Source organism: Rhopalosiphum maidis, chromosome 3, assembly GCF_003676215.2.
Source record: "Rhopalosiphum maidis isolate BTI-1 chromosome 3, ASM367621v3, whole genome shotgun sequence".
NCBI lineage: Eukaryota > Metazoa > Arthropoda > Insecta > Hemiptera > Aphididae > Rhopalosiphum > Rhopalosiphum maidis.
In genome coordinates, this window is record NC_040879.1 from 72,855,781 (window position 1) to 72,866,107 (window position 10,327).

General features: G+C 28.8%; 1 pseudogene; it reads right to left on the bottom strand.

Annotated features, from left to right (window-relative positions):
- Positions 1-959: 959 nt before the first annotated feature.
- Positions 960-8,500, bottom strand: LOC113558340 (annotated as a pseudogene).
- Positions 8,501-10,327: the final 1,827 nt, after the last annotated feature.

Consider the following 10,327-nt stretch of genomic DNA (forward strand, 5'->3'; position numbering starts at 1 on the left):
CATAATATTATAAACATACAATAAAAGTTAAATTTGAAATTTATGCAAAATGAGTATTAATAGCTTTTATACAAATTTTGTTTGTATGACTATATCTAACAACTAAACTATTTATGTTATAGACAAGTTCAGAAAATACTAATGTAGAAAACTTAAAATATTTTTACATATAATTTTGAATTTTCAAAATATAGTAAATGTATATAAATTATATTTTAGTAAATTATTATCTTCAACATGCAAGTTAATATAGAATTTTATATGAAAAATAAACAATTAATACAAAGTGAAAACTTGAAATGCAATTTCACTTAAGTATCAAATTAAAAGTATTATTACCAAAAAAGAGTTAGGTTATTTATGTTCCGATTGCTTGAAAAGTTTTATTTTGTATTTAAGCAAGGCACATAGTCGGTTATTGAAATTGAATTAATAATTTTATAAAAAAAAGTTAATTAACTTTAATAATAAAATCATATCTAAATTAAAAACAATTGATTTCAGTTTAAGAATGATATACTGTGTGAATTGTTTTTTTTTTATAAAAAATATATAGAATACTTAAGTTTCTTAAAATGTTCTTTAAATCTAATTTATTTAGAATTAAATTAAAATTAATTTTATTATTACTAAACAATGAATGAAAAAATTTACAGTTTCAAATTATAGTTTTATATTATTTACAAAATGAAAAAAAAAATATATAAGTAATAAATGAAAAAAATTATTACAATTATAAATCTATTAAATACATAATAACATTTATGCTTAATGATGAGTTTTATTATACATATAGAAAAACATAATACATGTACATTATAAGTTGTAACTAATAATTTAAATTGTTATTAATATCTTCAACCTTAAATTAAGAAAAAAATTTGTCATGTTCACAAAAATAAAATCATAATATGAAAGGTTTTTAACGTAAAGAAACAAATGAATACTAAACATTTAATTCAAAGATAATTAAACTGTTCACTCAAATAAACTCTAACTGTTCTTGAAAAGGGAACTTTAATTACCCTAGTTTTAGCATTTGGCATCATTGTATCTAACAGTTTCTCTAGATCAGGAACTGAAAGAAAGTTAATTTCATTTAATTTGTTTTTATTCTTGTCATTTTTGGGAGCAGACTCTTCTTCTGGTCGCTGTCTGGGTTTTCTTGTCCTTAGTATAGGTATGTAGTTGGTATTTTCGTTGATATGGGATAATTCTAAATTATAACCAATAATATGCTGGTTTTGTTGACATGTAGTTATAAATATGTCAGTAACATTGAGTAATTCACGAGTCAATCCCCAAACCAAGTGTGTTAATGTCTTGGAGAGTTTCTCGAGGCAGTCAATCAAGTGGCAGTTGGTGATTGCAGTCTAAAAAATAAAGACAATCATAATTTTAAATATAAATAAATAGATGTTATAAAATAATTTAACGCATATTAAGTATACATACTTTGCTCATATAAGCAGGAATAATCAATAAAGCTTTAATGCCAACACATTTTTCCAATTCATCTTCAACACAATTACTGAATTCTATGTTTACTAATTCCAGAATAGTAAGCTTTTCAAGACCCCTTATAGCAGTAAAAACGTCGTGTACATAACTTTCCCATTTACCGCAACAATTTTCCAGTCTCAACGATTTCAAATTGACAAATCTTTTTAGTGACACAGCAAAATCTTTTGATAAGACATCGCAATCACCAATTTCCAAAAACTTTATGTTATCAGTAATAGTATCCAAACTCTGACAGATGTCTTTTGGAAATGAATTTATAGAGGTTAATGACTAAATAGTAAAAACATAATAAATATTTTAACTGTTTTTCCATAAATATTAAGTTATTTAATAAACTTACAAATTTATTTAAATTTATTAAATTTTCAAATGATGGCAATGACGTTAATTTGATTCCAGTTAAACCTTTTAGTCTTAACTCAGTGAGGTTTGTCATTTGGCCTAAATAATTTAAGTTTAGGGCCATAAGATCATGGGGATTTTTTGTCTCTTTTGTTACATTTGGATTTCTAAAAATAAAATCAATTATTAAAATAATTTTTAAAAAAACTGGATATTTTTTCTTTATTACTTTATTGAAGTTGCATTAAGTACTTCAAGTTGAGGTAATGAGTGAATAATATCTTCAACTACATGGGTAGGACATCTATACAATTCAATGAATTTTAAATTCTGTGCTCTTTTCATTGCTTTGGAAAAATGCAACCAAAAATTTTTGAATTCATCAATTTGTACAGGTAATAACATTCGTCTAGTATCTAACGTATTAGTTCTTTGTTGATCAATCGAGTCTACAAACCTTTCCCAGTCATAGACCATAGAATTTTTTAAACGACAATTTTGCCACTAAAAATAATTGAATAAATTAGCAAACATATATTGTAAAAAATTTAAAGTTTATAGGTACTTACTAAAAACTTGTTCATTGCAATTATATTCCAGGTGGTACATACTCTAGAAGCGGATAAAAGCTCACGTGTAGTTAAATATTTAAAAACGTGTCCCAATGCTTTAACCATGTAGTTTAATGTTTGCATAGATGCGAGAGTAGTTGACATTTCTTTAAATGAACCATTCATTTCAGAATTTCTGTAAAATTTGAAAAAAAAATTCATTATATAATGATTTTATTGATCTAATTCTATAAAAGCATTCTTAAATATTTAATTATTTATTTATTAAACGTAATAGTATAAAATACAAAACATTGTGAACATTACATAAATAACTGGTTTAGCCCCCCAAATAGAAACAATGGACCTAACCTAACTTCTTTCGTTAATCTCATCATGCGTGGTATAGGACTGTTTTGCAAATAATTCACAGAACAAATAATAATATAGAAAGGGAAGATACAATGAGAATTAAAAGTTGGGATCATAAAATTAAACTTTTTTAAAAGAACTGGCTAGTCAATTCGACCATCAATGAGTTTCCCAATAATGATAATTTTATTTCAACTCTCCTTGCAGCCAGCGTGGTCAAGCCCAGGCGGCAAAATACTGGGTTGTAGTCAATGTAATCAATTGATAACCGGAAAGATACACACTTCAGAAACTTGTGTTGGACTCTTTCAAGTTGGTAGCTGACATTCATAGTTGTTGGGTACCAAGTAACAGCTCCATACTCCAGTAGAGAACAAGCAAATGAGCAAAAAAGGACTTGTAAGGAAATAGACAACTTGAAGTCTGTAGAAATTCTTTTCCAGAAAACCTTCCCATGTTACCAAGGAATTGAGATTATTTTGAAGATGGATGCAATCCCGAGGAGCACTGATACGATGAAATAACTTTATATCATCGGTAAACAAGAAAAATTGGCAGTTTTTTATGACGCTTTTAACACAGTTTACAAATAAGGAGAAGAAAATCGGAGACAAGTGGCCTGCTTGAGGGATACCTACCGTTATATTTATATCTTTTGGAAAGATAAGATCTGAACCAAGAAATCAGTGACTCCCCAAAGACAGAGTGCATGGTAATTATGTTCCTGATCAGGCACATATAAAGACCACTAGCTTTTACATGCCCCTAAGGGGACCACTAACTAGTGGTGCGGGTATGGCGAACCTGTGGTCCCGAGCTCTAAACTGTACTGACTTTAACTAGTTGGATCAGTTTAGTATAGGCACAGGGAAAGTGGCACTCCCATCACCCTATACATCGTAAAATGCATTAACATTTCAGACATGAGCCTTAAGTGTCCTTCCAGACTTTGGGTTTAGAGCAGAGTTAACCACCCTGCCTAGTAAAACAACCTTTGTTCAAGATTCAAAACCCAAGCCTCGGACTAGATTAAATGGAAAAACGGATTGAAATAAGAAATTGGATATGTTTTGGTGCACATGGAATATACGGACACTATATAAGGCAGGATTAGCATTAAGTCTAACTAAACAAATAGAAAAATACGGAATAAAACTTTTAGCTTTACAGGAAGTTAGATGGGAGGAGGCAGGAAATGTGAAAATCTCACAAACAACTATATTCAATGAAAAATGTGAAAAGGGCTATAAATTAGGAACGGGTTTTAATGTGCATGAGTCGATAATACATAGAGTCAAAATTTTCAAAGACATCAATCCAAGATTATCGAATATAACTATAAAAACGAATGGCTTGGATATGGTAATAATTAACGTGCATGCGCCTATGGAAGATAAGGGAAATGATGAAAATGAAGAATTCTACACTATTCTGGAAGATGTCTATGATGTATCAGTGGGAAGCATTAAAATAATTGTGGGTGATTTGAATGCAAGGGTAGTAAGATAATTGGAATAAAGAACAACAACTAAGGGCCACAGTTTACACGAAAGAACCAACAGTAATGGGTATATGCTAATAGATTTTGCAATGAGAAAAGGGATGATTATAAAAAGTATGATGTTCCTTCGTAAAAACATCTATAAGTATATGTGGGTATCCCCAGATGGAAAATAGAAACCAAATTGACCATGTCTCCTAATTATTATAATTATAATCATAAGTTTAAAAATTGTATCACCAATGTAAGAACGTTACGGGGAGCAGATATGGACACTTACTACTTATTAATGGATATATGGATAAAAGTGAAACTACGGAAGATGGAGAAACGAAAACAAATAAATAAAATAGTGAGGTATGATATCGATTAACTAAAGAATGACAATATGGACAAGACATACAAAGAAAATATCGAAGTTTTTAAAACTAAAAGCAGCTATAGATAACGAAGAACCAGATGAATAGTGGACGGAGTTAAGGGAAACTATTAAAGAAGTGACGGTGTATCCGTCATGTAAGATATAGAACACTATCAAACAACGGTTCAAGAGGATATGCGAGGAAACAATTATAAGACGAGACGAAAGAAAGCAAGACAAAAATGGTTGGAAGATGTAAATAATGAAAACAATTTTAAAATATTTAAAACAAGACAAAAAAAGCGCATAATTTAGGTGTGAAAAAAGAAAGTATATGGAAAATATAATAGTAAGTGTTGAAATTACTAACGAGGCCATAGAACTAGAGAGCTGTATCAACAAGTAAATAAACTTGGGGGTAAATATAAAAAGAAAGAACGTTTCCTCAAAGACAACATGGGTTCTTTAATAACCATGAACGAAGCATTGATAGAGAGATGGAAAAGTTATTTTGAAGATCTACTGAACTGTAATGAGCCAGAGGAGATGTTAACTTTTCTTTTAGTATAACTATAACGAGAATAACAATGAATGTCCGGAACCAACACTAGAGGAAATTGAAATACAAACAAAAATGTTAAAAAATAATAAATCCCCAGGAGAGGATGGAATACAAGCAGAATTATTAAAAAGGGAGGAAAAGAGATGGTCAAAAGGATATGGGATCTAATCGGAAACATATGGAGTAGAAAAAGTTTACCCGAAGACTGGAAGATTGCGTTAATTTACCCAATATATAAGAAGGGACATACTCAGGAGTGTAACAACTATAGAGGTATCTCCGTATTGAATGTGACATATAAGATATTATCTAATTGAATCTTATCAATAATAAAAGGAAGGGCAGAAGAAATAATCGGAAATTATCAAGGTGGCTTCAGGATGGGAAGGTCAACTATTGATCAGATATTTATATTAAGACAGCTCTTTCAGAAAGCTTGGGAATATGATAAGGAATGCACTTTTCATTGACTTCCAAAAAGCTTACGACTTAATACACAGAGAAAGAACAATGAAAATACTGAAGGATTTCCCTGTCCCTAATATGTTAATAAATCTAATTATGATAAGTGTAATGGAAACAAAAGTCAAAGTTAAGGTTGGTGGCTTGATTTCGGGCCCTGTACAGGTAAAGTCTGGGTTAAAACAAGGTGATGCTCTATCACCTTTCTTATTTAACCTGATGTTAGAAAGAGTAAAAAGGGAAATTAGTGTTAATAACCAAGGCTTTAAATTACAAGACTTTTCAATTGGATTGCTATCGTATGCGGATAAAGTAGTCTTATTAGAAGAATCACAAGAGAGTTTAAAAATGTATTCTTCAAATTAGAGATAACCGCAGCGAAAATAGGATTACAGTGTAATGAAGGAAAAACAGCATATATGTGTGTTGGCACAAGGCAACTGCAACCACCTACTAACATATTGAACATTGGAAAGTATAACTTCAACAAAGTGCAATAATTTAAATATCTCAGAACTATGGTAAACAAAACATAATGATATAGCGAAGAAGTAGCAGCTAGAATACAAACAGGCGACAAATGTTACTATGGGCTAGCAAAGACATTAGGATCCCGAGTATTATTAATAGAACTAAAAAAAATCAACTATACATTACACTGATCCGTCTAGTATATGAATTAATAAAGCAGTATTAGGAAAAACCCGCAAGGAACAAGCCCGCTGGAAAGACCCAAAACCAGACGGAGACTTAGTCAAAAAGGACGTGCTATCGTTAGGAGGAGGAACGAATTGGAAAGAAAGAGAAATGGACAGAGAATAATGGAGGAATGGGTGTTAGATGGGATGGTCAAGAAAGGCCTTTTAACTAGAAGAAGAAGAAGCTTTACATGCAAACAAAATTAGGCCTTAGAACATATTGTATGAAACAATAAGCAAATAACAACTGGGGTTAAAAGGAATATAGGAACGGTTGACTTTCTGCTCAAATCTAAAACAAACATAACCAAATGATTAAAGCAGTAAAAAAACGAAAATTAACTTACACTCATTCATACAAGCAAGACCGACCAATGACCAACGTTACTGTGTGCCTGGTCCATTATTACATTCCCACAAAGGATAGGGAAAATTAAATATTAACTTACTCTTGCAAATTTTTGAGCTCTTGAATAACAATAATCATTAAACTAGATCCTCGTTTTTGTTTCATTTCATAAACATACTGTACGTAAAAACTATCATCGACCATTTTAGTTTTGGATACATTTCCATCTCTATATTCATCAATTTTATAATGTGTTCTTCAATTTTAGAAATTGGCGTACTTGATACTTGATGAACTTGTCTTTTACGAATCGGTTCAACACGTAGTTTCTCTCCGGTTCAGTAGTACCAACAACCACAGTACCTAAGAGATGACTAGACTACGAGTACGCGTTAAAGAGACAGGTTCATCAATATTAGGGCACCGCATACCACAACGAGACTGCATGATGATTTTCCTATCTGATGCTGGCAATGTATTTTTATCATTCACGTATAATATGATTTGATTGAGGAAAGATTATGTAGAAGAAAGCATAAGGATTACAATCCCTTAATTGTGTATTATATTTGTGTAGCCAAATAATAAACTAATAAGCAAAAACTGTTTAAGCAAAAAAAATTAAAAAAAGCCTATATGTTACCGTTTTTTCATGATTGTGGTATTTATATCAATGTTCTCAAGTTTAGGAGAGACTTTTGTCGATACACTAGATTGAATAGCTTGCTGGTCTTCAGATATGTATTTAGGTGTGGATGAAGATGTATCCATTGATTCTGAATTCCCTATGTAATAATGTAAAACATTAATTCTGTATTCAAATAGCACAATAAAATATATAACTGTAATTTTTCAGATTATTAACCAAATAAATATATACAGAGTTACACTGAATATAAAATTATCATATTTACATGCAATTTTAAATATATGGAATAGTATTTAATTTAAATATATATATTTCATAGATTTTGTACACAATTTCGAATTTCACAATGAAATGCATTATTTAAGAAAGGTGCATACTTTAATTTATCAACAATTCTGTGTATCAACATTTATTTTTCAAAATAGGTTTTTTATTTAAAATTAATCTAATTTAAATTGACAAACAGATTTTAATATAATAATTGGTATACTAAACTAAAATCAATTCCTTATTTAGGGGGCATCACATTATGGGTATAGACAAACAATACTAATGACATTTTATAGCTCATTGTTTTGATTTGGATTTGACTTACTCAATACCATAGCCAGAAAAAAATATGGTGGGGGTTTAGAGTATAAATATGTTATATAATACAAGTTTAAATATAATAGGCGATTAAACCTATTCAATCTTATTTCAAGAAAAAATTTCTGAGGGGAGTCTGAACCCTGAAACCCTCCCCTTAGCTACGCCCTTAGACTTACTAGTTGCATACTCGTATGATTGCAAGATATGGGAAATAAGTATTTACTTGTCAGTGCTACTAGAGAGTAAATTAAAACTAAAATATTAATTAGTGGTAAATTATTATATAAATTGTTAGGTCTTTATTATTTTATATTAGAACATAATAACATCATTACCTGTATTAAATGTTTGTGGTAGTTTACATTTAAAGAAGTTTAAATGATTAGCTAAATAATAAATATATTTATATTTACCTTTTTTGGATCTTAATCTTGAGGAAGTCTTCACAGTTTTTAAAAACAATTTTCATTTTACTAGCAGAATTTTTGTTTCCATTGCCTGTCAAATCATAATTAAATGGTGGACGTTGTTTAGATTTATTTATTTTTTTAGGTTATATATACTAAATCAATTACTTATAAGAGGACGTCACACTATGGGATAGACAAACAATACTAATGACATTTATAGCTCATTGTTTGATTTAGATTTGACTTACTAGTTGTAGTATACAAACTACGAGTATCGTAGGATGACAAGAGATAGGAAATAAGTATCTACTTGTTAGTGCTACTAGAGAGTCAATTCAAATTCAAATATAATTTAGGTTGTAAATTTTTATACAGTGTCCAATGGAGATCTCACAAATTAAATAATGAAATAACTTTTGTTATAATCAATATTTTTATACTATTTCTTATAAATATAAATCATAGGCATTTGTGCTTCATTTTAGTATACATTTTTAATTTTTTAATACAGAACAATTGTAAATTTGATTTTAAAAAATTAGATGTTAAAAAACATTTTTTTAAGTCCAGTGGCTGATTTTTATAATTTTTTAAATATCAATATTCTCGTAAGGTAAATTACGATCTAGTTTATGTTAGAAATTTTATTAATTTCAAAAAATATATATTTTTTTTAAATATTTTATATAAACTTTTTAAAGAGGTGCATGTTAAAGATCTAACTATTTTTTTTATTGTTTTACGTAAACTAGATCGGTAATGTACTTAACGAGAATATTAATATTTAAAAAAATTGTAAAATATCAGTCACTGGACTTAAATAAATATTTTTACTATCTGAACTTTTTTTTAATTAGATTCACAAATTGGTATTTTCGAATATTTTGGAAATCTTTTTATCAATTTTTTAGTTTTTTATTTCAGTATTAAAAAATAAAAAATGTATACTAAAAATGTAGCGCAAGTGTCTATGAATTATATTTAAAAATTTTTTTAAAATTATGATTAGAACAAGAGTTATTTGATTTGTCAGATCTTCGTAAGACACCCGTATAAATTATTAGGCCTTTATTATTTTTTATTAGAACATAACACACTTAATTAACTGTATTAAATGTTTTTCGTAGTCTACACTTAAAGAAGTTTAAGGGGTAAATTATGTTCAATATATGGGGAGCACTGCAAATGTTAGCTAAATAATAAAAATATATTTATATTTACCTTTTTTGGGATCTTGATCTTAAAGAAGTCTTCGATTTTTTTTTTCGTTTACTAGCAGACTTTTTGTTTTAAAATCAAATGATGGGCGCTGTGTAGGTGTTTTAGATTTTTTAGATTGAGCAGCGCCAACAGAAGTGTTTCCTAAAAAATATGAAGATAATTGCAAAATGGTCGGTTTTTTTTAACATTTATATGTATAAAATATGAAGAGTATATGCATAAAGAGTCATGTGTTTATGTGCATAATTGAATGATAATTGTAAAAAAAGCACATTAGCTTCCATACTCGAACATTCCAAACTTAATAAACCAAGGAATAAGAATTAACACTCCTTATAAGATTTGTACAACTCTCCTCCCCGATTTTTTTTTTCATGAAAATTCTTGTTCAAGTGTTATTTGAAGATAAATAAATTGGTTAATACAAAAAAACAAAATTAAATATAAAAATGTTTTTTGCTGTATACCGATTGAGTCCCTATACGGAACGGGAAAAAAATAATTACTAATTGAGTCCTGGTTAGGAAAATAATAATACTTATACAAATCGAGTCCTAGGATTATTTTGAGTAAAATATAATTTTTTATAGGTAATTTATTCAGCTCATCCAAGCATTTACAATATGGCAATTTATAAACATTTGTTGAATATACAATACGAAATATATACATAAAAATTAGAAGTGATCATATAATAATTAAAAAAATTATTAAAAAGAAAAAGAAATTGGACA